A 27,084-nucleotide genomic window follows, 5' to 3' on the forward strand; every position below is an offset into this window, starting at 1 on the left:
TGCCCAGGCTACAAATACTTTTTAAAAAGAGATTCTGGGGCCTCCTTTAACATAATTAAAGAAAAAAATCATTAAAGTTGAAAAACTTCCATTTGGCCCTAAAAAAATTTTATTGAATCCTGCCTTTCTTGAGCAATGCCACAAACTTCATTCTTCATGAACTGAGTTTATGTTTGAATGGAAGATTGAGGAAGAACCGCAAAGAGGGTCATATTCATTATTTGCACTTAACCTCATAAACTTTCACTTATCCTTTGCCATCTGTTATCAACCACACCTGCAGGATGGACCGGGGATAACAAAAGGGGCTTTCAGAGCAGAAAACTACAGCTAAACGATTCCAAAGTCAAAGGTGCCCTTTGGGAAGTCTGCCTAGATAGCCAGGGATTTTTCTTTCTCAATCGTTAACATATTCACATAGCTCATGAATTTAAAAATAGAAAATGTCTCCCAGCGAATACTTTTTAAAATCCTTCATCTCTAGAGTTTTCATCTCTCCAGCCCTCACAGACAATGAATTACTTTTATTTATTAGTTTGGGGTCTATTCTCCCAGAATTTCTTCAGGCAAATACAAGTGTATATGACCTCATATACATTTTAAGCTGTGGACCATTTAAAGAGCACCATATGGGGTGGGAATGATCTTTCTACAGAATTTTGTTGTTGTTGTAAGAAGAAATATTATAGTGAACTTTATACGATTTTATTCTTCAGCAAAAGTAGAGATAACCCGGCCTATTAACTAGTACTAGAAGTCAATAGACCATTAGTTTAAAATATAACTCTGAACTGTTTTTCCTGGTGCTTCAGCTGAGAAAGAGAATCTGCATCTGTGAGTGTGAAGGTTAAATGGGACACGGACGTGGCAGGCTCTGACAAGTACAAGTACAGGAAAATGATATTAATGATTACCTTTATGTGGGCCATGGTATCTTCTAACCTTCAGTTGATGATATGAATGAATAGCCTTAAATTGTGGCTCGAAACCATTAAGCCAGATTTACAAAGCAAGATTACTGTTATCACATATGATTTCTATAACGGACTGATCAACCCAACCTTCTTTTATTGCTTACAAATATCACTACCATTGGCCAAAATTTACTGACCCTCTGTAATATGCTTTCTACAATTCACAATGAGACTAATGAATTGGGAGAGACCTCTGGACTTCTAGAATGTCTAAGAAGCAGTTGGTATCCCGCCATAGAAGGGGCCTATGGAGATTTGCAAAGGAAGTGAGGGAGGTCATACACCTGAGACCAGGTATATTGAATAGCTGCATGGGCTTTCACATCCTTGTTTTGCATAAATCAATGTTAATTTATAGGTTACATTGAAGCCTAGTACAGTGTCTTTAAACAATCTATGAAAAACATTTGCCTCATTTGTTTTATTATCTATCTATATTTATTTTATGTAATTCATGTTACATATTCTATATTTCTGAACATTTAAGGCTAAATTTCAGATGTCAGTTTCCTTAATCCTAAATGATTAGGTATGTTTATTTCCCAAGAACAAGGACATTTATATAACCACAGTACAGTTACCAAAATCAGGAAATTTAACATTGAAACAACACTATTGTCCCATGTATAGACCCTCTTCGAATTTTACCAATTGTCTCAAAAATGTCCTCTATAGCAATTTTTATGTTTTCTGGTATGAAATCCAATCCAGGACTCAGTGCATTTTATTCTAATGTGTCTTTAGTCTTCTTTATAATGGCACAATTCCTCAGCTTTTATTTATCTTTCATCACACAGGCATTTGTGAAAAATACAGTTCCTTTGTAAATATCTCCCAATTCTTGTTTGTCTGATGTTTCCTCATGACTAAGCTCAGGTTGTGCAAAAATGGAAGGATTACTATGCAAGTGATGGTGTATTCTTTTTAGTTGTTTTACTTTTTTAATGTGTTTTTTGAGACAGGGTCTCACTCTGGCACTCACTCTAGGCTGGAGTGCAGTGGTGCAATCACAGCTCACTGCAGCCTTGATCTCCCTAAACCCAGGTTGGAGTGCAGTGGCATGATCATGGCTCACTGCACCTGGGCTCAAGCAATCCTCCTGCCTCAGCCTCCCAAATAGCTAGGAGTATAGGCACAGGCTACCACACCTAGCTTCAATATAATTCTCATAAGAACTCCAACAGGTTTTTTATTCTTTCTCTTACTTAGTGGAATTTAATAAACAGGTTCTAAAATTTTATATGGAAATGTGAAGGACCAAGAATAGCCAAAGTATTCTTGAGAAATAAAGTGGGCAGACACACTTTACTAAATAACAGAATTTACTACAACATTCATATACAGAATGCCATAGATATAGATACAGATACAGATATAGCTATAGATCTCACTCTGTTGCCCAGGCCAGAGTGCAGTGGCGCTATCTCAGCTCACTCCAACCTCCACCTCCTTGGTTCAAGCAATTCTCCTGCCTCAGCCTCCCAAGCAACTGGGATTACAGGCACAGGCATGTGCCACCACGCCAGGCTAATTTTTGTATTATTGTAGACACGGGATTTCACCACATTGGCGAGGCTGGTCTCGAACTCCTGACCTCAAGTAATCCGCTCACCTCAGCCTCCCAAAGTGCTGGGATTACAGAGTTGTGAGCCACCACACCTGGCCCAGAATACCCAGTTTACATTGAACCCTCATATAAAGAAAATAAAACTCAACCTTACCTCCCACTGCATGCTGAAATTAATAACAGGTTGATCACAGACTTAAATGTGCAAGGTGAAACAATAAAGTTTGTGGAGGATAATAAGAGATAAAACCCTCATGTTCTTGGGATAGGGAAAGATTACTTCAACAAGACACACAATGCATTTAACATAAAGAAAAAAGTTAAAACATTTCCCTAAGAGGGTGAAAAGTAAGCCACAAACTGGAAAAAGGTATTTATAATACACATGATGAGAAGGGCTTGTGTTTGGAAGATACATAGAACTTCTATAATTCAATAAGAAAAAGACAGACAATAAAGGGAAAAATAGGCAAGCAACTGGAACATGCTCTTTATAAAAGGTGATATCCAGTAGCTAAGAAACATGACAATGTGTACAACCTCTTTAATTTTAAATCACCTTGACTCTAAAAACAAAAATTGTAAAATGCGAATAGAATTGAATTGAATCGTAGATCAATACAGAGAAGTGACATTTTTGCAATATTTATTCTAACAGTTTGTGAACATGTTTGTTTCTTCTTTTATTTGCGGGGTGTGTGTGTGTATTTCTCTTAATAATGTATTACATTTCTCTGTGTAAAGTTCTTGCACATCATTTTTAAATTGTATTTCTTGATACCTGATTTTAATTTATTGTTTATTATTTTTAATTTTTTTTAGACAGGGTCTTTCTCTGTCACCAAGGCTGGAGTGAAGTGGTACCAGCATGGCTAACTTCAACCTCAACCTCCTGGGCTCAAGCAATTCTTCCATCTCAGCCTTCTAAGTAGCTGGGACTACAGGCATGTGCCACCATGCCTGGGCAATTTTTTATTTTTTGCTGAGACAGGGTCTTACCTATGTTGCCTAGCCTAGGTTGGTCTCGATCTCCTGGGGTCAAGCCATCCTCCTGCCTCAACCTCCCAAAGTGCTGGGATTATAGGCATGAACCACTGCACCTGACCTGATACCTGATTTTTCTATGCTACTGGTATTTAAGGATGCAGGTGACTTTTTTTTTTTTAAAGATGGAGTCTCCATCTGTCGCCCAGGCTGGAGTGCAGTGGTGTCATCTCTGCTCACTGCAACCTCCGCCTCCTGGATTTAAGGGATTCTCCTGCCGGAGCCTCCTGAGTAGCTGGGATTACAGGTGTGTGGCACCTCGTCCAGCTAATTTTTGTGTTTTCAGTAGAGATAGAGTTTCACCATGTTGGTCAGGCTGGTCTCGAACTCCTGACCTTGTGATCCTCCCACATCTCTCCACATCTGCCTCCCGCCTTGTGATCTTGTGATCCTCCCACTTCGGCCTCCCAAAGTGCTGGGATTACAGGCGTGAGCCACTGCTCCAGGCCACAGTTGACTTTTTAAGTAGACATTATATGCAACAAAATTGCTTAACTCACTTATTCTAAATACTTATTTATATATTCCTTTAGAATATTGTATGCACACAGCCATATAACCTTTAAATAACATCAGTAGTGTTTCTAAATTTATAAATTTTTGAAATCTTCAAATAACATCAGTAGTGTTTCTTTCTAAATTTCTAAATTTCTTCTCTGTATTTTTCTATTCTTTAATCCCTGACTGGGACCTCTAGTATGATATTGAATAGAAGTGGTGATATTGGATATTCCTGTGGCAGATGTGGAGATGAGCCTCTCATATCTTCCTTCAAAACAGAGGCCGGGTGCATTGGCTCATGCCTGTAATTTCAGCACTTTGGGAAATTGAGGCAGGTGGATCACCTGAGCTCAGGAGTTTGAGACCAGCTTGGCCAACATGGTGAAATCCCATTTCTACAAAAAATACAAAAATTAGTCATGCATGGTGGAGCATGCCTGTAGTCCCAGCTACTACAAAGGGAAGAAGGCAGAAGAATCGCTTGAACTTGGGAGGCACAGGTTGCAGTGAACCGAGATCATGCCACTGCACTCCAGCCTGGCTGAGAGTGAGACTCCATCTCAAAACAAAAAACAACAACAAAAAAAACAAACAAAAACAAAAAAAAACCTGCCTTGGAGAGTGCAGTTGGCTCACAGCTTCTAGCTGCAGGCACCTTCAGCATCTCCTTCAGCTTTTGAGCTGAGGCCACAAATTTCCAGAGCAGCCTCTAATCAATTAATGGGCTTGGCAGTGGTGCAAGGACTCACCTTTTTGGCCAGTGTAGGACTCCTCCATGGGACATCTTTGAGCCACAGCTCCCCATTTGGCTAGTCAAAGTATTCTCAGAGCTATACTGTAATTTACTGCTCTTCCTACCTTATCCTCTTCCTTCCCTTCTTCTTGCACAGGGGTCAGATCAGCATTGAGGTCTGAAGCTTTCTCTGCCCTCTCTTGCTGCCTCCCCCCTTGAGCTTTCATGAGAATTGCCTCCAATAAATCCACTGCACTTCTAAATCCATCTTGACATCTGCTTCCCAGAGGACTTAGCCAACATACTTGCCCTATTGCACAAATCAAAAGAAAATTTTTGACATTTAACTATTAATTACGGTGTTTACAATAGGCTTTTTGTAGATACTCATTATCAAATTAAGGAAGTTTTATTTTTTCCATTGACAACAAATGGATACTGAATGTAATCAAAATTTTTCTGCATCTTTTGATGTGATTATACATTTTTTTCTCCTCTATTCTGGTAATATAGATAATTACAATGGTTGATTTCTGAATGTTAAATAAATCTTCTTTTCCTGGGGAAAAAAACACCCAACTTGATCATTACTTATTGTCTATTTGCATATTGCTGGATTCTATTTGTAAATATTTTGCATAGGATTTTTTACAACTATGTTCATGATTGAGATTAGCCTGGAATAATCCTTTCTTGTAATGGTTCTTTTTTGTAGTTTTCAGATCTCTGCTGAAATTATGTCTTGTTTTTAATCTTCTCGAATATGATAAGCAAGTCTAGTCTGCTAATTCCAATATCCGGAGTTCCTTTAGGTCTGTTTCAATTTTTGTTAGTTCTGCTCTTTTTTACTTATGTGGTGTTTTGACCTCACATGTGGCCTGGCTGGTTTTTGTTTTTGTTTTTGTTTTTGTCTTTTCTTTTTTTAGATGGAGTCTCACTCTGTAGCCCAGGCTGGAGTGCAGTGGTGCGATCTTGGCTCACTGCAACCTCTATCTCCCAGGTTTAAGCAATCCACCTGTCTCAGCCTCCCGAATAACTGGGATTATAAGCACACGCCAGGATGCCTGGCTATTTTTTGTATTTTTAATAGAGGTGGGGTTTCACCATGTTGGCCAGGCTGGTCTCGAACTCCTGACCTCAAGTGATCACCTGCCTCAGCCCTCCAAAGCACTAGAATTACAGGCGTGAGCCACTTACTGTGCCTGGCTGCCTGGTTGTTTTTTATTCTCTGCTGGACTTTATATTTGCAAAATTGTTTCTAGAAATAATTTGACGCCTAGGTTGATGCTATCTTTCTCTAGAGAAATTTGCCCCTGCCAGGAGCCTGGAACGCTAGCAATCCAATTTGAGAGACTGAGAGGATTTGAGGTTGAGCTGCAGTCCCAACAATAGTGTGTTAACTTCTAGTTCACCCCTCTTCATAGCGTGTAGCCCTTCAGGGTTCTAACACAAAGCAAAAGGTACTCATCGGGGCCTCACCTTCTTGGCAACCCTGGATTCCAGGATGCCAGTACACCCCTCCCTGCGATCCCTGCAAGGTTGTCCAAAAGCATTTCTCAGCCTCTCAGGCACCCCCTCCTAGATCATCAAATATCAGTGGAAATGTAGCTCCCCTCCCTGAGATTCCATCCTCCCCAGATCCTAGCATTGCAATTACTCACTTTGTACTCACTTATTAGAATAGAGATTCCTATATAATATATGCCTATGTGAATTTGTCCATTTAACTTAATTTTTCAAATGAACTGACAAAAAGTTGTTCACAACTTACTCATATCTTTTTAATGTCTATGGCACTTAAGTAATGTTCCTTTTTCTTTTTTCTTTTCTTTCTTTTTTTTCTGAGATAGGATCTTGCTCAGTCACCCGGGCTGGAATGCAGTGGTGTGATCACGGCTCACTGCAGCCTCAACTTCCTGCAATCCTCCCACCTCAGCCTCCCAAGTAGCTGGGACCACAGGTACATGCCACAACACCCAACGAATTTTTGTATTTTTTTTTTTTTTTTTTGTAAAGACGGAGTCTTGCTATGTTGCTCAGGCTGGTCTCAAACTCCTGGCCTCAAGCAATTTGCCCACTTTGGCCTCCCAAGTACTGGGATTGCAGGCATGAGCCACTGTGCCTGGCTTGTAATATTCTTTCTTCAGTCATAACATTATTTGTGTTCTCACTCTCTTTCCAGAGTTTTGCTATCTTATTATTCTCATGAAAGAATCAACTTATGATTGTGTCATTCCTCTCTATTGTATGCTTCTTTTCTTTTCTTTTCTTTTTCTTTTTGAGAGAGGATCTCCCTCTTGTCACTTAGGCTGGAGTGCAGTGGCACAATCATGGCTCACTACAGCCTCAACCTCCTGGGCTCAAGCAATCCTCTCACCTCAGCCTCCCAAATAGCTGAGACTACAGGCACATTCCACCACACCAGGCTAATTTTGTTTTTATTTTTTTATAGAGGCGAGGTCTCGCTATGTTGTCCAGGCTGGTCTTGAACTCCCGGGCTTAAGCAGTCCTCCTGCTTCAGCCTCCCAAAGTGTCGGGATTACAGGCGTGATCCACTGCACCCAGCAGTATATTTGTTTTCTATTTCATTGTTTTCTTTTCTTACCTTTCTACTACTTACTTTATATTTTCTTTCTTGTTACTACTATATATTTACTTATTTTCTATTCTTTGGGCTTATTTTGTGGCTCCTTAAGTTCTTTAGATGGATACTTAGCTCATTAATTTTCAGCCTTTCATCATTTCTATCTTATATGGTTTGGCTCTGTGTCCCTACCCAAATCTCATCTTGTAGCTCCCATAATTCCCATTTGTTGTGGGAGGGACCCAGTGAGAGGTTGCTGAATTATGGGGGCAGGTCTTTCTTATGCTGTTCTCGTGATAGTGAACGGATCTCATGAGATCTGATGGTTTTAAAAACGGGAGTTTCCCTGCACACTCTCTTTGCCTGCTGCCATCCACGTAAGATGTGACTTGCTCCCCCTTGCCTTCTGCCATGATTGTAAAGCTTCCCCAGCCACGTGGAACTGTAAGTCCAATAAACCGCTTTCTTTTGTAAATTGCCCAGTCTCAGGTATGTCTTTATCAACAGCATGAGAATGAACTAATACACTATCTTAGTCTATTTTAAACTGTGTATCACATGCAAATATGAGGCTACAAATTTTCAGCTATTTTCTACTTCAGCTGTACCCCCAAATTTAAATATGTGGTATTTCATTATCATTCATTCAAAATTATTTTTAATTTTCAGTAGGACTTATTCTTTAATCTGTGGGGTTCTTAAAACAATTTCTTAATTTTTGAACATGCAAGAATTTTCTCCTTTTTTAAAAATTGTAAATAGAGATGCAGTTTCGCCATGTTGCCCAGGCTGGTCTTGAACTCCGGGGCTCACGTGATCCACCTGCCTCAGTCTCCCAAAGTGCTGGGATTACAGATATGAGCCACCACGCCTGGCCTTGAGAATCTTTTTTTTTTTTTTTTTTTTTTGAGATGTAGTCTCACTCTGTTGCCCAGGCCGGAGTAAAATGGCACAATTTTGGCTCACTGCAACCTTCACCTCCCAGGTTCAAGAAATTCTCTTGCCTCAGCCTCCTGAGTAGCTGGGACTACAGGTGCGCACCACTACACCCAGCTAATTTTGTATTTTTAGTAGAGACGGGGTTTCACCATGTTGACCAGGTGGTCTTGAATTCCTGACCTCGAGTGATCTGCCCGCCTTGGCGTCCCAAAATGTTGGGATTAAAGGTGTGAGCCCTCGAGCCCAGCCTGAGAATTTTTTATATAAATTTGTTGTTGATTTCTATTAAATTGCATTTGGTGAGAGAAGATGCTGTGACTTCTTTCAATCCTTTGAAATTTGTTGAAGCATGAGTGCTGCATATTCTTGGATTGCCCTTGAGAGTTACTCTCCACCCTCTCCTCTCTGCTCTGAATGGCTGGGGGCTAATCTTTATACTGTATCACCAAGGCTCCCTTATCTGCTAGCTTCTATGTTCTGCCAAATAGCAAGGTGGTGACTAATAGGTTTTGGGTTTCAGAGGACATTTGAAACATTCATGGCTATATTGTTCATTATTGCTCCCCAACTGAAAACAGCCCAAATTTTAATCAGCAGTGGAATCTATTTAAGAAACAAACAAACAAACATTGTGGTGTCTTATACAATGAAAAACTGTACAGTAATAAAATGGCAAATTATAGCTACTTGTGTATGAATTTCACAAACATAAAAAAGCAAGCCAAGAAGGAAGAGGAGGAGAAAAAAGGATGCATGCATTAAATACAGTTCTCTTTCCAAAAAATCAGGCAAAATAAGCTATACTGTTTAGAAATGCATACATACATGGCAAAGTTATAAAGAGACTCCAGAAAATGTTCATCCCAAGGGTGAGGATAGGGGCCCAGTCTAGAGAGGACTGAGGCATTCTCACCTAGGAGGAACACACAGGGATGTGTCTGTGTCTGTCTCAATTTGAGTGGTGGTTATACAGACCTTTGCTTTAAAATTCTTCCTGGAGCCAGGGATCAGCAAATTATGGCCTGTGGGCCAAATCAGCCCAGTATCTGTTTTTATAAATAAAGTTCTGTTGGAACACAGCCATGTTCATCCATTACGTATTTCGTATAGCTGCTTCCATGCTATAATAGCAGGCTAGAGCGGTTTTGACAGAGACTATGTATCCTGCAAAGCTAAAAATATTTACTATCAGGCCTAGAAGAGTGCATACAACACATATGTATGGTTTCAACCAGGGGTTGCTTTAAACCATATATGTAAATTTTGCTCACTCTTCTGTATGGATGATACATTTCACATTTTTAAAAGAAGAAATAGAAAAGGAAATAAAAATGAATGAGATTAGCTCCTAATATGGTTAATACGTACTCACTGATTTTATAAACTTCGTTTTGAAGACTCTCTCTGAAAATCTGACTCAAGAATTATTTGGTTGGCCGAATGTGGTGGCTCACACCTATAATCCCAGCACTTTGGGAGCCCGAGGCGGGCGGATCACATGACATCAGGAGTTTGAGACCAGCCTGACCAACATGGTGAAACCCCATCTCTACTAAAAATACAAAAATTAGCTGTGCACGGTGGTACATGCCTATGATCCCAGCTACTTGGGAGGCTGAGGTAGGAGAATTGCTTGAACCCGAGAGGTGGAGGTTGCAATAAGCAAGATGGTGCCATTGCACTCCAGTCTGGGCAACAAGAGTGAAACTCCGTCTCAAAAAAAAAAAAAAAAAAAAAGGTTTAATTAACTAAAACCCATTCATGCTAATTCATGTAAATGGAGATTTATTATAAAGAGATAAATCTTAAGAAACCCAACTGAACTTCAGAACTGGGAGTAGCAACTCCAGGCAGTTTCTCTCTCTGTCTCTCTCTCTCTCTCTCCTTTCTCTCCAGTCTGGTCCTTCACAGATGATACGTAGCTCAGTCCCTCTGTGCCAACTCCAAATTTCTAGAAGATATTTAATTTGCTGCAACTTGAGTTACATTCACTGGTGGTGCAGTTTGTAGTAATGTGGGAGGTAGGGCAGCATAGGTAGGGTAGCTGTGGGAAGGGCATTTCTTTGTTTTTTTTTTTCTTTTTTTTTTTTTTGAGAGGGAGTTTCGCTCTTGTTGCCCAGTCTAGAGTGCAATGGCACAATCTCGGCTCACCGCAACCTCTGCCTCCTGGGTTCAAGAGATTCTCCTGCCTCAGCCTCCCGAGTAGCTGGGATTACAGGCATGTGCCACCATGCCCTGGCAATTTTGTATTTTTCGTAGAGATGGGGTTTCTCCATGTTGGTCAGGCTTGTCTCGAACTCCTGACCTCAGGTGATCGGCCCTACTCGGCCTCCCAAAGTGCTGGGATTATAGGCGTGAGCCACCGTGCCCGGCCAAAGGGCAGCATTTCTAAGGAGAGACTGTGGATGGGAAGCAATGATTTTATGTATGTAACAAAATAAGAAAAGAACTAGGCTGGACATTGTTCAGAGGGCAATAAACAGTGGGTGAGTAATAGATGGGGGAAGATATTGCAGGGTCCTTTCCAAGTGTGTATAAGGATTAATTTGCATCCTGTATTGCAAATATTTATAAATTCTTTCTAGTCTTTGAAAGAGAAGTCTAAATGTGGGATCAGAATGAATGAGAATGGTGAATTTTCTATAATGTGCAAGCAAGCAAACTAGTGGGAAAATGAGAATAGGCAAAAAAAAGCTAACAACGACATTGAAATAAAGCCTTCAAAAGAGTTTGATTTGCAAATTAGTATATGAGACTTTACACGTTTAAATAATTTCCTACACCAAAGTAGCAGTCCTTGCATTTATGATAAACATGCTGCCCAGTGCAAGTCAGAATGTTTGAATTATTACTAAAGATGTGAGCTGGGCCCTTCACGAAGAGCAGAAGTCAGCTAAACCACTTCGTGCTTTGAGGTGCAAATGCAAAGGAATTAGCGGGAACTCTATCCCACCTTCAGTGGGACAGGAGTGGTGCAGCTCCTCCAGCCACCTCTGGCTCAGTTGACTCCTTCAAGGCTCACTCATGGGTTCTGGGTTCGGGTGCCCCAGCATGACGCCCCAGATGAGAACACAACGTCCTTCTCTCCGTCTCTCCCCACAGTGTCATAAGTGTTCATCAAAGGTTGAGGAAACAACCAAGAGATGGCCATTATCACATTGGGGAATGCGATGGCGCTCCTGGGCAAACAGCCTAACACTGAACAGTGCGCACCTTCTCCTTCAGTCCTGAGAATTTCTTGGCAAACCTTCACCCCCTAGGTGGGTTTTCCTTCACAGGCTGCAAGGTTTCCGCCACGTGGCTGTGACCTCTTGCTCCTCGCCGCCATCACAGACTCCCTCATCCCTCCAGCCCCCTTCTTTGGATCTCTACCAGCTCAACCAGCCTTGCTTCATTGTGCAAAACACTCCAGGTTACACCTCAGCCAAATATCCATTCATGAGCTGTTCTTGCACCCTGGCCTCCCAGGGGAACAATCAAGGCTTTAAAGTCTCTTTTACTCCTTTCTCCCCTCTCTCCAGCCCCAATGAGAGGAAAAAGACAGGAAAAAGTTTACTTCCCACTGAAATTATTTATGCTGGACCTCTTGGAAGGTCCAGTTGTCTGGCTAGAAACAGTTGAAGTCTAAAATATCCATAGCTTGCTTTCTGTACAGGAGTGGAAGACAAGGTTCAGAACGTTTGAGCCCTTCACCCAAAGGCACACAAGGCAGGTGGGGAGGCAGGATTCTAACCCAGGCTGAAGCTTCTAGATCTAGCACTTGTACTAAGCTGCCATGCTGCTTTATGTCTGCGACCATGTGGGAAAAAGTGTTTTAGCTGTACCATCACTTAGTTACAACTATTCTGATCCTGTTTAATCATCCATCTAACTTCATAGACCTGGTTCAAGCTTCTATTTTCTTAATGTTTACATTTTTCCAGTATAAATAGAAAAATAAATAAATAAATAAAATAATAGAAAAAATACTTATTATACTGGGGTAAGTAGTATCCCCTCAAAATGTATGTCTACCCAGAACCTCAGAATGTGACCTTATTTGGTGAAAGGATCTTTGCAGATATAATTAGTTAAGATAGGGTTATACTGGGTTAGAGTTGGACCCAAATCCAATGACTGACTCCTTACAAGAAGGCCACATGAAGACACTCAGGTAAGAAGGGCATGTGAAGACAGCAGCAACTTCAGGAACACAGCTACAAGCCAGGAAAACCCAAGGATGATAGCCACCACCAGAAGCTAAAAGAGGCAAGAACAGATTCTCTCCAACAGCCTCTGGAAGGAACCAACCCTATTCACACTTTAATTTCGGATTTCTGGGCTCCTGTGAGAGAATAAATGTCTGTTTTAAGTCACCCAGTTTGTGGAACTTTGTTACAGCAGCAGTAGCAAACTAATAGGCTGATTAAAGGAAAATGGAAATTAACAGTGAAAAGCATTCATTAATGAATGCCCATCTGATTTGCAGCTTCTTGACACTTTTGATGTGTTTCTTTCCAGTCATTTTGTGTTATGTATAACCATGCTGCACATACACTTCTGTCTCCTGATTTTTGCTTAGTGTTAAAAGCATTTAACCAGACTAATGTGTAAATTTTGAAAGTATGATGTCAATGACTATATAATGTTTCACTAACAGAATGCACTCTAATTTTCTCATGATTATTTATCAGTGTTGTCCTGGGTTCATATTTATTTAATTAACATGTATAGCAACTGGTGCAGTCCTGGCACATTGTGTGACAATCTGCTCACCCTGGAGAGGCAGTTAAGAGCCTAGAGCTCAAGAGAGGTTGCTTGGCTTACTAGCTGTATGACCTTGGGCTAATTACTTATACTCTCTGTGCCTCAAGTTTCCTCACCTGTAAAATATGAAAGAAAAGCCTACTTTATAGGGTTGTTTTGATGTCTTGAAATAAGTTAATATCTCTATAACACTGGTTCGTGGTAAGCCAGTGAATAAAATTTGTGAATAAAATTTATTCAAGCATCTATTATGTGCTAGGTTCTTGAAAATACACTTAGTTCTCAAAAAAACTTCACATCCCCAAGAAAGCCAACATGTTTAAAAAAATGCATGCAAAAAAACATAACGGAAGTAAAACCTTATGGTAAATTGGGGTTGGAATAGATTGTGTAGGTAGTGGACTGGGTTTCTGTTTCCCTCCATTAGACTGTGGCTGCAGTGGATGTCAATTGGTACAAACTTTTCAAAATATACCATACATGCCCAAAAGTAGAATGACTGATTAAAAGATGTGAACATTTTTAAAGGCTGTGCACATAATATATTGTCAACATACTTTCCAAAAAGTAGTAGCAATTCACACTCACCCCAGCAACACAGAGGGTTCTCTGCGTCTTTGGTGGCATTGAAAATGCATTCTATAACTTGTAAGTGAAAAATACTTCCTTATTTTAATGTGTGCTGAATTACTTTTGATGATAGGTACAGATAGGTAGGTAAGCAGACAAATTCTAAACTTTATTATTTTTGTTTGGTTGGCTGGTTTGGTGGTGGTGGTGGTGGTGGTGTTGTCGTTTTGTTGAGACCCTGTTGAGACAGGGTCATGCTCCGTCACCCAGGTTGGAGTGCAATGGCACGATCATAGCTCACTCTACCTCCTGGGCTCAAGGGATCCTCCCAGCAGAGCTTCCCAAATAGCTGGGACTACAGGTGCCTAACCTTTAAAAGATGAAAATTTTCCACAACTGAGTACAGTCAAAAGAGTGCTACAGAGTCAGAAAACAAGCCTAAAAGACACTTTTAACCGGGCTGTGAACCACAACAGCACTGCTGGAATAACGGTGCTCAGGAACAACATTTATTCAGATAAAGAATTTCTCTTGTTTATGTTCTACAAGGAAAGAAACATATATTTCACTAGATGAGTATAAGTTCTAAATAAGATAATACATGTAACAACTAGTACATAATAGGAGATCAAAATGGTATCTTTTTTTTTTTTTTGAGATGGACCCTCACTCTGTCACCCGGGCTGAAGTGTAGTGGTGTGATCTTGGCTCACTGCAACCTTCGCCTCCTGGGTTCTAGTGATTCTCGTGCCTCAGCCTCCCAAGTAGCTGGGATTACAGGCATGCAGCACCACACCCAGCTAATTTTTGTATTTTTAGTAGAGATGGGGTTTCAGCCATGTTGGCCAGGCTGGTCTCCAACTCCTGAGCTCAAATGAACCACCTGCCTCAGCCCCCCAAAGTGTTGAGATGATAGGCGTGAGTCACTGCACCTGGCCTAATTTATTTTATTTATTTTACTTTATTTAATTTATTATTATTATTATTATTATTATTATTATTATTATTATTTTGAGACAGAGTCTTGCTCTGTTGCCCAGGCTGGAGTGAAGCGGCATGATCTCCCGGGTTCAAGTAATTCTTGTGCCTGAGTCTCCCGAGTAGCTGGAATTACAGGCACGCGCCACCACGTCAGGCTAATTTTTGTATTTTTTTGTACAGACAGGGTTTCACCATGTTGACCAAGCTGGTGTTGAAGTCCTGACCTCAAGTGATCAGCCTGCCTCAGCCTCCCAAAGTGCTGGGATTAGAGGCATGAGCATCTGGCTGGAAAAGTTATATTATTTTAAAGCCATGCCTCAAGCATAGCAGAAGCATGAGCAAATCTGGAAAGTACACCAAAGGTCAAGTTCAGGAAGTGACAGTTGTGAAAAATACTTGTAACCATCCAACCACCCAAGGAGAGCAAGCTTACTCTGACCATGCAGATTCACAGAACCTATCTGTGCTCAGACAAGATTTGCCATGAGATGCTTACAAAAGTAGCCATAGTGATTAAACCAGGCCATCCAGGTACTATCCACATGTTGTAGTTACACATCATTAGCAAAAGATGGAGAAAATCAGAGAACAGTCCATGGCTATCATACCAAAAGTGCTATAGCACCATATTTAGCAACAGAACACAGGGAACCGAATGGTGAGACACATTTACAAGTAGATACACTGACCAAAGCAAATTAAGATTGTGTATAAAATATTAGCTCCATACATGTGTATACCCTGAGGTAATTTTAAATGTAAAAATTATTTTATGTCCAACTACAATTTTTTCTTTTTAAATGGTTTTATTTTATGTGCAAATAAGGAGCAGATGTTGTACCCATAAATTCTACTTCCCCAAAACAGGAGCTTTTTAAAAGAAAACCACATAACTTTTAAAAGGCACTGGGATTCCTCTGCTTCTAGATCATTGCTAGGTTAGGAAAATAAAGTTTTTTCTACCAGGAATCACAAGTTAGAACTGAGTATTCTCCAAAGTGTAATTTCTAGACTGTAGTGTCACTCCAGGCAAAGATTATTCAGTTCTCATGCCAAGCATCCACAACTAGCTATCAGAAAGGTTAACAGTCTGATAGCTAGTCAAAACAGTCCAGCATAATTAGACTTCATCAAACAATGTCATTATGCTCTTCTAAGATGCAAATAAACCAAAACAGGAAATACTAAAATCGAAATATTTGTCACTGTCATACAAATTGTTAGTTCCTTGTTTTATCCCCCCTTCTATAACATTAATAAAGGGAACATTTTACTGCAAAGAATATTTTATTTTATACATCATCAGCCATGAATTTTTGCCATTAGTTATTATACAAATGCTGTCTAGTACCATTATCCAAATGACATAACCATTTTATATCCACAATTCACTTAAGTAGAATTTTCATGATTTACATAAGTACATCTATCAGTGAAGATTTAACACTGAGATGCAATCTAACATCCGTAATATGATGTTTTGTAGACGGCAATGTAGGAGAGATATATTTTAATCACTTTTCATTTAAGTGAACTTACATAAAATATAAACTAATAATTTAGCAGTTCCAAGTCTCCAAAGGGCATTTTCAAATGTACATAAAAGAAATGGTTACAGAGATGTTTAAGAAGCATCTTCACATCCACATCCTGTTGTAACGGCTGTATCATTTTCTCTTCCAACTCCTTCCCTTTGCCTGCAAGAGGGGCTTGGATAAGATGGATGTTTTGCTTGACTTCTTTGATATCCTAAACTTCTGTAGCTCTTTATTTTTCTTCAATTTGTTCATTATAAATTTAGCTTGGCATTTCTGTTAGATCTCTTCAACTCTCTTCATTGCATCAATAGTTTAATTCCATAGCTCTCGCTGGTGTTTGATAGGTTCATTTCTATGTTTGTTAAATTCAAATGAATTATCCACTGTAAGCTCTTTACCAGCTGCTTTCTGGAATGCTTTGGTCCACCTAACTTTGTGAGGATTGCACTTCTTTTTAAAGTGTTTATGACATTTAGATTTACAAAATCTGAACACTTTGCAATTGTTGCAGATGAACATCATGCTGTGGCCAGGATAGATGGGCCCCGAACAGAAATAACACTTCTCGAAACACATGTTGAACCCGTGTGGGTCCCCACTGACCAAATGCCAAGCTTGAGGGCCAACTACAATTATTTTTTAACTTTTCATTTTGAAATAATGATAGAGTCACCAAAAGGTTCAAAGAAAGTGTACAGGGAGGCCCAGTGTACGCTATACCTCGCCTCCTTCAGTGGTGGTAACATCTTGAATAATTACAGTACAAAATCAAAATCAGGAAATTGACATTGAAATGCTCCACAGAGCTGATTCAGATTTCATTGGTTTTATAAGCACACACATGTGTACTTCTATACAATCTTATTACGAGTGTAGGTTCCTGTAACCACCAACACAATTGAGATACACAACTGTGCCATCACTACAAGGCTGCCTCATGCTGTGACTGCCCAGCAGGTTCACCCTGCCCGCTGCCTAGACAGAGCTGTTTTATCAAGACAGGGGAATTTCGATAGAGAAAGAGTCATTCATGCAGAGCTGTCTGTGTGGGAGACCAGAGTTTCATTATTACTCAAAAGCAGTCTCCCTGAGCATTCATTCAGGGATCAGAGGGTTTTTTTTGTTTTGTTTTTTGTTTTTTGTTTTTTTTGAGACAGTGTCGCTCTGCTGCCCAGGCTGAAGTGCAGTGGTACGATCTTGGCTCACAGCAACCTCCACCCTCCCGGGTTCAAGCCATTCTCTTGCCTCAGCCTCCTGAGTGGCTGGGATTATTGGCGCCTGCCATCACGCCCAGCTAATTTTTGTTTTTCACTAGTGACAGAGTTTTGACATGTTGGCCAGCCTGGTCTCAAACCCCTGAACTCAGGTGATCTGCCCGCCTTGGCCTCCCAAAGTGCTAGGATTACAGGTGTGAGCCACTGCGCCTGGCCAAGTGTTTAGCTTTTTAAGAAACTGATATTTTCCAGAGTGGCTATACTATTTTACATTACTATCAGTGTAGGGAAGTAGATAATTTTCTCTCTATCTTTCATAGTTCTTAGCTGGGAGGGGCCACTGTAACAAAAAAACAGATTAAAAAGAGACAAATAAAGAGAAGATTATGAACATGTATACCTCGTGTCATATATACAGGGGAATACCCAGAGAAATTGGTAAATTTTGAAGTGGTGGCTTTGAACTCAGACTTAAATACCGTGTCTGCTGAAACAAAAAGAAGGGTGTAGGGAAAGTTGGTTATGCTCAGGAAAAACTGGCAAATAGGAGTAAGATTTGTTATGGAGATTTAAGTCAGTGTCTTCTCCATCAATAATGTATAACCGTCTCCAGTGACTTAGAGTCATCCTCTCTTCCTGGGACAATATGGATGATAGGGTAACTTCCACTGTTTTCAGAGCTTCTCCTGTGGTTGCAGTTTCCCAAAATAATCAGCTCAAAATAAGAAAGGGGAGAGGAGAGAAAGAGAAAGAGAGTTATTATAAGGAATTGGCTTATGTGGTTATGGAGGCTGAGAAGTCCCACCATCTGCCATCTGCAAGCTGGCAGCTGGGGAAAGCCAGGGGTGTCATTCAATCTGAGTCCAAAGGCCTGAGAACCAGGGGAGCTAACGATGTGAATTGCAGTCTGAGGGGAGGAGGGACTGATATTCCAGCTCAAGTCGTCTGGCAGAAAAGAAGGGCCAAATTCAGGGCCAGGCGAAGTGGCTCATGCCTGTAATCCCAGCACTTTGTGGGGCCACGGCAGATGGATCACTTGAGCTCACGAGTTTGAGACCACCCTGGCCAACATGGCGAAACCCTGTCTCTACTAAAAATACAAAAATTAGCTGGGCGTGGTGGCACATGCCTGTAATCCCAGCTATTTGGGAGGCTGAGGCGGGAGAATTGCTTGAACCCAGGAGGCAGAGGTTGCAGTGACTCAAGATCGCACCACTGCACTCCAGCCTGGGTGACAGAGTGAAACTTTGTCTCCAAAAAAAGAAAAAGAAAAAGGACCAAATTCTCCTTTCCTCTGCCTTATAGCCCTCAACAGCCCACTGAGGAGGATAATCCACTCATAGACAGAATCGAAAATGACGTTTCACCAAATATCTGGGAACCCCATGATCCAATCGAGATGAAACATAAAGTTAACTATCATGAATGCTAATGATCAAATATAAAATGGGAAGTGGAGTAGGGAGTACTTAGAGGTGGGAGGCAACAGTTGTCATTGCAAACAAGATCGTCAGGGAACCTGCCCTGAGACAGTAACATGTAGATCTGAAGGACAGAGTAGGGGAAGGAGAAGGGAAGTGACTCACCCATGACCCTCACCCTCATCCACTAACTCCTAACTGTGTTCTCTCCCTGATTATAGCTGGTTGTTTTATTTTCATAAAGTCATGAGATGTTAGAGATGGAAGTGACCATCGGGGATGGCCGTAAGTTTCACTGAAGATCCTAAGTCTATTAAACAAAAAATTGAATTTTTGTGGCAACTCAGATTGATAGTGGTGGCTTTCTGGAGCATGGCGTAGAGCAAGATCCAGAGGTTAGGTCTGGGTTCAGAGCAAAGAGTGATGCTTTCCCCAAGCTCAGCAGGAGGATGGTGACATTAGACAGTAGGTGGCCCATTGCTCTTCTAGTGTGATCCTCCCATTACATGATGAGGACACAGGCAGCTGGAGTGTAACAGACAGGAAGTGGCTGGATTTTCAAAATGGTCTTTAACATGAACACTTTTATGCCTTCACTGTCTCCATGATTGACTAAGGGAAAGTAAAAGAAACGGAGGACACGGGACACGGTGGCTCACACCTATAATCCCAGCACTTTGGCAGGCCGAGGTGGGTGGGTCACCTGATGTCAGGAGTTCGAGACCAGCCTGGCCAACATGATGAACCCTGTCTCTACTAAAAATACAAAAAATTAGCTGGGTGTGGTTGAGAGGTTGAGCTACTTGAGAGGTTGAGGCAGGAGAATAGCTTGAACCCAGGAGGCAGAGGTTACAGAGAGCCGAGATTGTGCCACTGCACTCCAGCCTAGGTGACAGAGTGAGACTATCTCAAAAAAAAAGAAAGAAAGAAAGAAAAAGAAATGGAGGACTCCACTCTTGGTTACAATAAAAAGAGTCCCTGCCTCCCAAACTTGCAGTTCCTCTCAGGCAACCATTTTATTCCAGGGCTTAGCCAGGCCTCCAGAAATGTGAGTTTTCTCTTCTTCTTTGTGGATTCAGCCCAGGGAAGAAAGCTACAATTGCAACCCCACACCCACAAAGATGCTCCTTGGACTTGGATAAAAGAGCACAAGACACCATTTTTATCACTTAACCCGGTAGAAGAAGATACCCACACAGACCACCAGGACCGCACAGTAGGAACAGAGGCCCATCTTCCCCTGTGCTGCCCACGTTCCTAGAGGGATCTGAATGAAGCAACTGTTTAACTAATGCAACCGTGTTTAAAGTGCCCAAGGGACCCACACTCTTTAAATGATGCATAAATTGAGTCGTTTTGTAAAATACAGTCCCTTGATTTATTTGCTTAGTAGCTTTTAGTTTGTCTACTAGGTTTCTCCAAAAAAGAATACAAATGTATTTAGGCATAAATTGTTTTCAATCACTTTCTTGGTGTCTACATTACCCTCCATGTAATATATTAGGGGTACCTAAGCCACAAATGGTATGATTGAAGGTATAAACACTTGAAGCTCACTGCGACCTTAAACTCCTGGGCTCAAACAATCCTCCTGCCTCAGCTTCCCAAGCAGCTGGGACTACAGGTGGGTGTCACCATGCCCAGCTAATTTTTAAAATTTTATGTAGAGATGGGGACCTTGCTATGTTGCTCAGGCTGGTCTTGAACTCCTGGCCTCAAGTGATCCTCCCACTTTGACCTCCCAAAGTGCTAGGATGACAGGCATGAGCACCATAACCGGCCCCCATTGCTTTGTAATACACTAGAATTATGACATTGCAGCAGAAAGAATTTACCTTCTTGCCAGCAGTTGCATCAAACAAATAGAATGATTTGAAGATGAGCAAAAGGAACCTTGTTATTTTTGACTTAAATGTTCTTGAGAACAAAAATGATGATGCCAGACTTCAGAAGATGGTCCCTTGAGGGTTTAATGGTTGAAAATCATCCTCACTTTCCTACCCCTTTCAACACACACACACACACACACACACACACACACACACACACACGCAGTGTCGGGCTCAGTGACACCACATAACAATAGCAACAGGCTTAAGGACAGAGCAAGCACAGTTGCATCAGGCTACGGGAGAAGGGAAACTAGACTGTGCACTGAGATTAAAAATGGGTTGGGCGAGTCATCAAACAACCCTGTCAAAAAGCACGATGTCTGATGTCACAGCCTCCATTGCTCCCTCCGACACCACGTGGAACATAAACTCCAAACTGATGAAGTCTCAGGCAGGTCAATCACCTTCTACTCAGCCCCAATGTGAAAGAGACTCATACGGGAAAGCCTGCTCTAAACACAGGCTTATCTGTGTTGCAAGATGATGAAACATTACAGACTTAGGGAATTCATTCTCAGGTGAGAATTCAGGAACTGGCCCTGGAGGCTGTCAAATATACTGGCCATGAGTCCCTTAGGTAGTCGAAAGGATAAGACGACCAAAGTCTAACCTGAGCTGATGTTACTGACATGAGTGTCAGTACATGCATCTGAAACTTACTCTGTCAATTCTCAAGAGAGGAAATGAAAGTAAAAGCATTTGTCGCTTGAGGAATTTCTCTGTATGCATGATTATTGATTGCATTTCTCACATATTCAAAGTTGCTTTTGAGCCAAACTATGAAGTGAGTAAAACTTGACTTTTGTTCCTTGATTCCTTATTTTCTCGCCTCACTTTTTTTTTCTTTTGACAGTTACATTAGTTAGGATACTAGTTTTACTCCTACTACAGAGAGAGTGACCCCAAATAATACTGATTTAAGTGAGATGAAGGTTTATTTCTCTGACACACAGAAGTCCAAGCTAGTATGCCGCTACCAGTAACACCAGGAATAGTTTCAGGGACTCCAATGCTTACCTAGTTACTTTGCAATCTGCAACATATGCTTTTTTCATCTTCTCTTGGTGCGACATGGCTGCTTGTGATCCCGCCAACTCATCTGTATTCCCTCCTGCAGAAGGAAACGAAGGGGCAAGGGGCATGACCTAAAAGTTGCACGCATCACTTCTGCTCAAGCCCCATTGGCCAGAATTTAGTCCTATGCCCACACCAAACTGCAAGGGAGATATCGTTTAAAGCACAGAATGGTGATTTGGGTTCGGAATGAGGACCTTGAGTGATCTGGAATGGCTACATCTGTTCACTATGTGAAAAGGTGGTGATTAATTCAAGGCTGTACTGTGGAGGAGAGCTAGGAGGCCAGAGTGCACCAAAAAGATGCTGACAGATTCAGCGGGGGCAGGAAGTGACCTAGGCCCTGGAGAGAAACTAGGGGACTCCCAGGAAAGCTGGCTTGTAGTGACATAGGAGTTAAAAAGGAATTACTTAGGGAGATAGCAAGGGCATGGGAGTCCTTGGGAGGGCTTTCCTTTTAACGAAAAGCAGCCCCAAATCATTTTCTAACAAAGAGCAGCTGGTAAAGTTGAGCTGCAAACGTAGACAAACAACCTGACAGCTTGTTGCACAGATGCATGACAGCAGGAACTAAGGACTAGACATTTTCAAGACGGCAGCTCCATCTTGCCTTCTCTGCCAGCCATGTGTACAGCAAGAAGCAGACAAAATGGCCCCCATCAACTGGAAAGTCCATTTGCATAAGAAGATTAGGGTAGGGCGACCAGCCTTCCCCGAGAGCTTTGTAAATGTCATACCTGATGGAACCAATCTGTGAGGCCTACTAAATCAGACAACGCCTCCTCAAACTGGACTATAAAACTCGGTGCATTCTCCATCAGCCAGTCTTTTCTGCTCAGAGACTCCAGGTGAAGCCAGCTGGACTTCCTGGGTCGAGTGGGGACTTGGAGAACTTTTCTGTCTTACAAGAGGATTGTAAAATGCACCAATCAGCGCTCTGTAGCTAGCAAGAGGATTGTAAAATGCACCAATCAGCACTCTGTAAAACGCAACAATCAGCGCTCTGTAAAATGCACCAATCAGTGCTCTGTAAAATGCACCAATCAGCAGGAGTCTAAAAGTAGTCAGTCGTGGGAGGATTGAAAAAAGGGCCCTCTGATAGGACAGAAACAGAACATGGGCAGGGACAAATAAGGGAATAAAAGCTGGCCAACCCTTAGCCAGCAGTAGTAACTTGCTTGGGTCTCAATCAACACTGTTTATTTGGAAATGGGTAAATCTTGGACACAGAAGGTAGCTCAGGTACCATTTTCCTATGATATTATAGCTCAGTGTATTCAGGAATTGCAGAAACCAACCAACTGAACAAATTAAGCTGGTATTTTCATTGCAACTTGACTAATGTACACATATTGCCAATGGCAGTCTTTCCTTTTTTTGAGACAGGGTCTTGCTCTGTCGCCCAGGCTGGAATGCAGCAATGCAATCATGGCTCACTGCAGCCTCAACTTCTCCCACCTCAAGCCTCCTGAGTAGCTGGGACTAAAGTGTGTGCCACCACACCTGGCTCATTTTTTTGTATTTTTTTTGTAGAGACAGGGTTTCGCCATGTTGTCTAGGCTGGTCTCAAACTCCTGGGCGCAAGCAATCTACCTGCCTCGGCCTCCCAAAATGAGGGGATTACAGGAGTGAGCCACCACACATGGCTGCCAATGGCAATTTTTAAAGTATATGTGTGATTTGAAGATGATGCTATCAAATAAATAATTATTTCTTTCAATTTAATTGGCTATAGACACAAGTAGCTCCGAGATGTTTAAAACTCTGAAGGATTATATTGGCTTAAGTGTAGTTTGCACTTTAAGATTCACATCGGAGTGAGTTCTGATGGTGTAGCTGCAATGACAGAAAAGCTTTCTAGAATAGATACACAGATTAAGGATTTTACACTGGAACATAAACCAACATACTGCTTCCTTCATAACATCTTACTACAAAAAAAAAAGTCAATGTGGTTAGCATTATCATAAGAATTGTGAATTAAATAAAAGCTAATGTGTTAAAATTAAGATAATTATCTTCATGTAACAATACGAAAGCTGATTATATGTAATATGTATGCATGTTGAGGTATAATGTTTGTCAAAAGGAGGCCATCTGTCAAGAATATTTGAACTATGAAACAAACTCTATGCCTCTGAAAGATAAAAAACTAGGTTGGTTCACCGTTTTTTTTGAGATACAGTCTCACTCTATCTCCCAGGCTGGAGTGCAGTGGTGCGATCTCAGCTCACTACAACCTCCGTCTCCCAGGTTCAGGCAATTCACCTGCTTCAGTAGCTGGGATTACGGGAGCACAGCACCATGCCTAGCTAATTTTGTATTTTTAGTAGAGATGGGGTTTCACCATCTTGGCCAGGCTGACCTTGAACTCCTGACCTCAACTGATCCTCCTGCCTCGGCCTCCCAAAGTGCTGGGATTACAGACGTGAGCCACTGCACCCAGCCTTGGTTCCACCTTTTAAAATATGTAAATATTGTAAAAACAATCTTGCTGATTTATTTGATATCATCAGTATTTTGAGTAATCTTAATATTTCCATGCAAGGAAGGAGTACAATATATTTTTCAAAAGATTAAAAGGCAAAAGTAGAAGTTAGAAGCTTGCCAGTACAGTTCCTTCAGATGCTGTGATTATAGATTGTCATAAATGTTCTATAATTATCAATAAAATAGGTGATAATCTTGATATTGCACGTCTGTCAAAATTTACCACCACATGTCTTATGAACTTGACAAAATGTTTTGAATTTTGTTTTCCATCAAAAGAAGATACACAAATAGGAAATTCTTAGATCTGGAATATATTTTTTCCATCAAAAAAGAGTTTAAATTGATCTGTAATTTTACAGGAGAAATTGCTGGGACTGCCTACTGACGAATTATTAAAGACACATTTTGAAAATACAGCATCACTTGCTTCCTTTTGCAGAAAAGTGAAAAAATTAATATCCTGGGCTTAATCCAATGCTTCAAAATTTCTTCTTCTATTTCTATTATCTTGTGATTTTGGTTTCTCTGTTATAAATGATTTTAGAGCCAAACAGAAATAGTTTAGAACCATATTATGCTCTGTATCAGGAGGTTAGGAGTTCGAAATCAGCCTGGCCAACATGGTGAAACCCTGTCTCTACTAAAAAATACAAAAATTAGCTAGGTGTGGCTGTGCACACTGTCATCCCAGCTACTTGGGAAGCTGACACAAGAGAATCGCTTGGACCAGGGAGGCAGAGGTTGCAGTGAGCCGAGATTGCACCATCGCACTCCAGCCTGGGCGACAGAGCGAGACTTCTCTCAAAAAAAACAAAAACAAAAACAAAACAAAACCAAAAAACAAAACAAAAACAAAAACAAAAAACAAAAACAAAAACAAACAAAAAAAATTTCCAAAACAGATTGAAAAAAAGAAAATCTGGTCCTTCACCGCAGGTAATTTGAGAAGCACTGATTTAAAATAGTAGCTCTCGATCCTGCTTTATTTCTCTTCATGGCTTTTACTAACACCTCGCATTATAAAGTTCTGTCTGTTTAATCATTTGTTTCTTGCACATCTCTTAGACTAGGGTGCAGCTCAGTGGGAATGGGAACCTCCTCGTTCACAATTATACTTCTAGATCCTCAGCAGTTGCTGGCATGTGGTAGATGGTCTGTATTTGTTTTCGTGGAGGAAGGACTCAGTTCTCAGGCATAACAAGTGAGGTGAATGGGTTCATTTGGCTAAAGTTGCCCAGGATTTCCTCAGTGTCCAGCTGCAGTCTCCTTATCTAATATTAAACACGTCTGTTACCACATATTCTCTATTAATTAGCACTGTTGATACAGCTCTGTGATCATAGCACTTGTCCTGATTTTCTGAGTCCTAGGAATCCTGACACCTAAGCATACTCACTAATAATTGAATGAGCCATTGAATGAGCCATGGACCTGCTATTAAGAATTGGGGACACACAAATACACTTTAGATAGTTTCCTTTTTTTTTTTTTTGAGATAGAGTCTCACTCTCTCCTAGGCTGGAGTGCAGTGGTATGATTTCGGCTCACTGCAACCTCCACTTCCTGGGCTCAAGCGATTCTCCTGCCTCAGACTTCCAAGTAGCTGGGATTACAGGCACCGGCCACCACGCCCAGCTAATTTTTGTGTTTTTAGTAGAGATGGGGTTTCACCATGTTGGCCAGGCTCATCTCGAACTCCTGACTTCAGGTGATCCACCCGCCTGGGCCTCCCAAAATGCTGGGATTACAGGCATGAGCCACGGTGCCAGGCCCATTTTAGATATTTTCATCCAAATGATCACAATTTTTAAATTTTTTTTTTTTTTTTTTTTTTTTTTTTTTGAGATGGAGTCTCGCTCTGTCGCCCAGACTGGAGTGCAGTGGCCAGATCTCAGCTCACTGCAAGCTCCACCTCCCGGGCTTACACCATTCTCCTGCCTCAGCCTCCCGAGTAGCCGGGACTACAGGCGCCCGCCACTTCGCCTGGCTAGTTTTTTTGTATTTTTTTTTTTTTTAGTAGAGATGGGGTTTCACTGTGTTAGCCAGGATAGTCTCAATCTCCTGACCTCGTGATCCGCCCGTCTCGGCCTCCCAAAGTGCTAGGATTATAAGCTTGAGCCGCCGTGCCCGGCTTAATTTTTTTTTTTTTTTTTTTTTTGGTCACAAAAGTAATAAGTCTTAGTTATCTAGAAAACTAATCAATATAAATTTTTTCATGCCCTGATGAGGAGTTCAATTAATGAGGTCACAAGGAGTCTCTCTCTTGCATGCATTTAGATTATGAAAAAAAACAAGAGGATGAGAATTTTTTTTTTCTTTTTTGAGACAGAGTCTCTCTCTGACGCCCAGGCTGGAGTGCAGTGACATGATCACAGCTTGCTGCAGCCTTGATCACCTGGGCTCAAGTGATTATCCCACTTCAGCCTCCCAACTAACTAGGACTACAGGCACTTGCTACCACACCTGGCTAATTTTTTTCTTTCTTTTTTTTTTTTTTAAAGAGATGAGATCTCACCGTGTTGCCCAGGCTGGTCTGGAACTCTTGAATTCAAGCCATCCTCTTGCTTTGGCCTCCCAAATTTCTGGCATTAGAGGCATGAGCCACCACTCCCAGCCAAGACTTTTCAAACAGAACTTCAGACTTTTCAAACAGAACTGGCCAGGCGCGGTGGCTCGTGGCAAGGTGTGGTGGCTCACGCCTGTAATTGCAACACTCTGGGAGGCCGAGTCGGGCAGGTCATTTGAAGTCAGGAGTTCAAGACCAGCCTGGCCAACATGGTGAAACCCTGTCTCTACTAAAAACACAAAAATAA

At 41.3% G+C, this 27,084-nt stretch overlaps 1 pseudogene; it reads right to left on the bottom strand.

Annotated features, from left to right (window-relative positions):
• Positions 1–16,190: 16,190 nt before the first annotated feature.
• Positions 16,191–16,753, bottom strand: LOC140709033 (probable ribosome biogenesis protein RLP24 pseudogene; annotated as a pseudogene).
• Positions 16,754–27,084: the final 10,331 nt, after the last annotated feature.

This window comes from Chlorocebus sabaeus, chromosome 18, assembly GCF_047675955.1.
Source record: "Chlorocebus sabaeus isolate Y175 chromosome 18, mChlSab1.0.hap1, whole genome shotgun sequence".
Taxonomy (NCBI): Eukaryota; Metazoa; Chordata; class Mammalia; order Primates; family Cercopithecidae; genus Chlorocebus; species Chlorocebus sabaeus.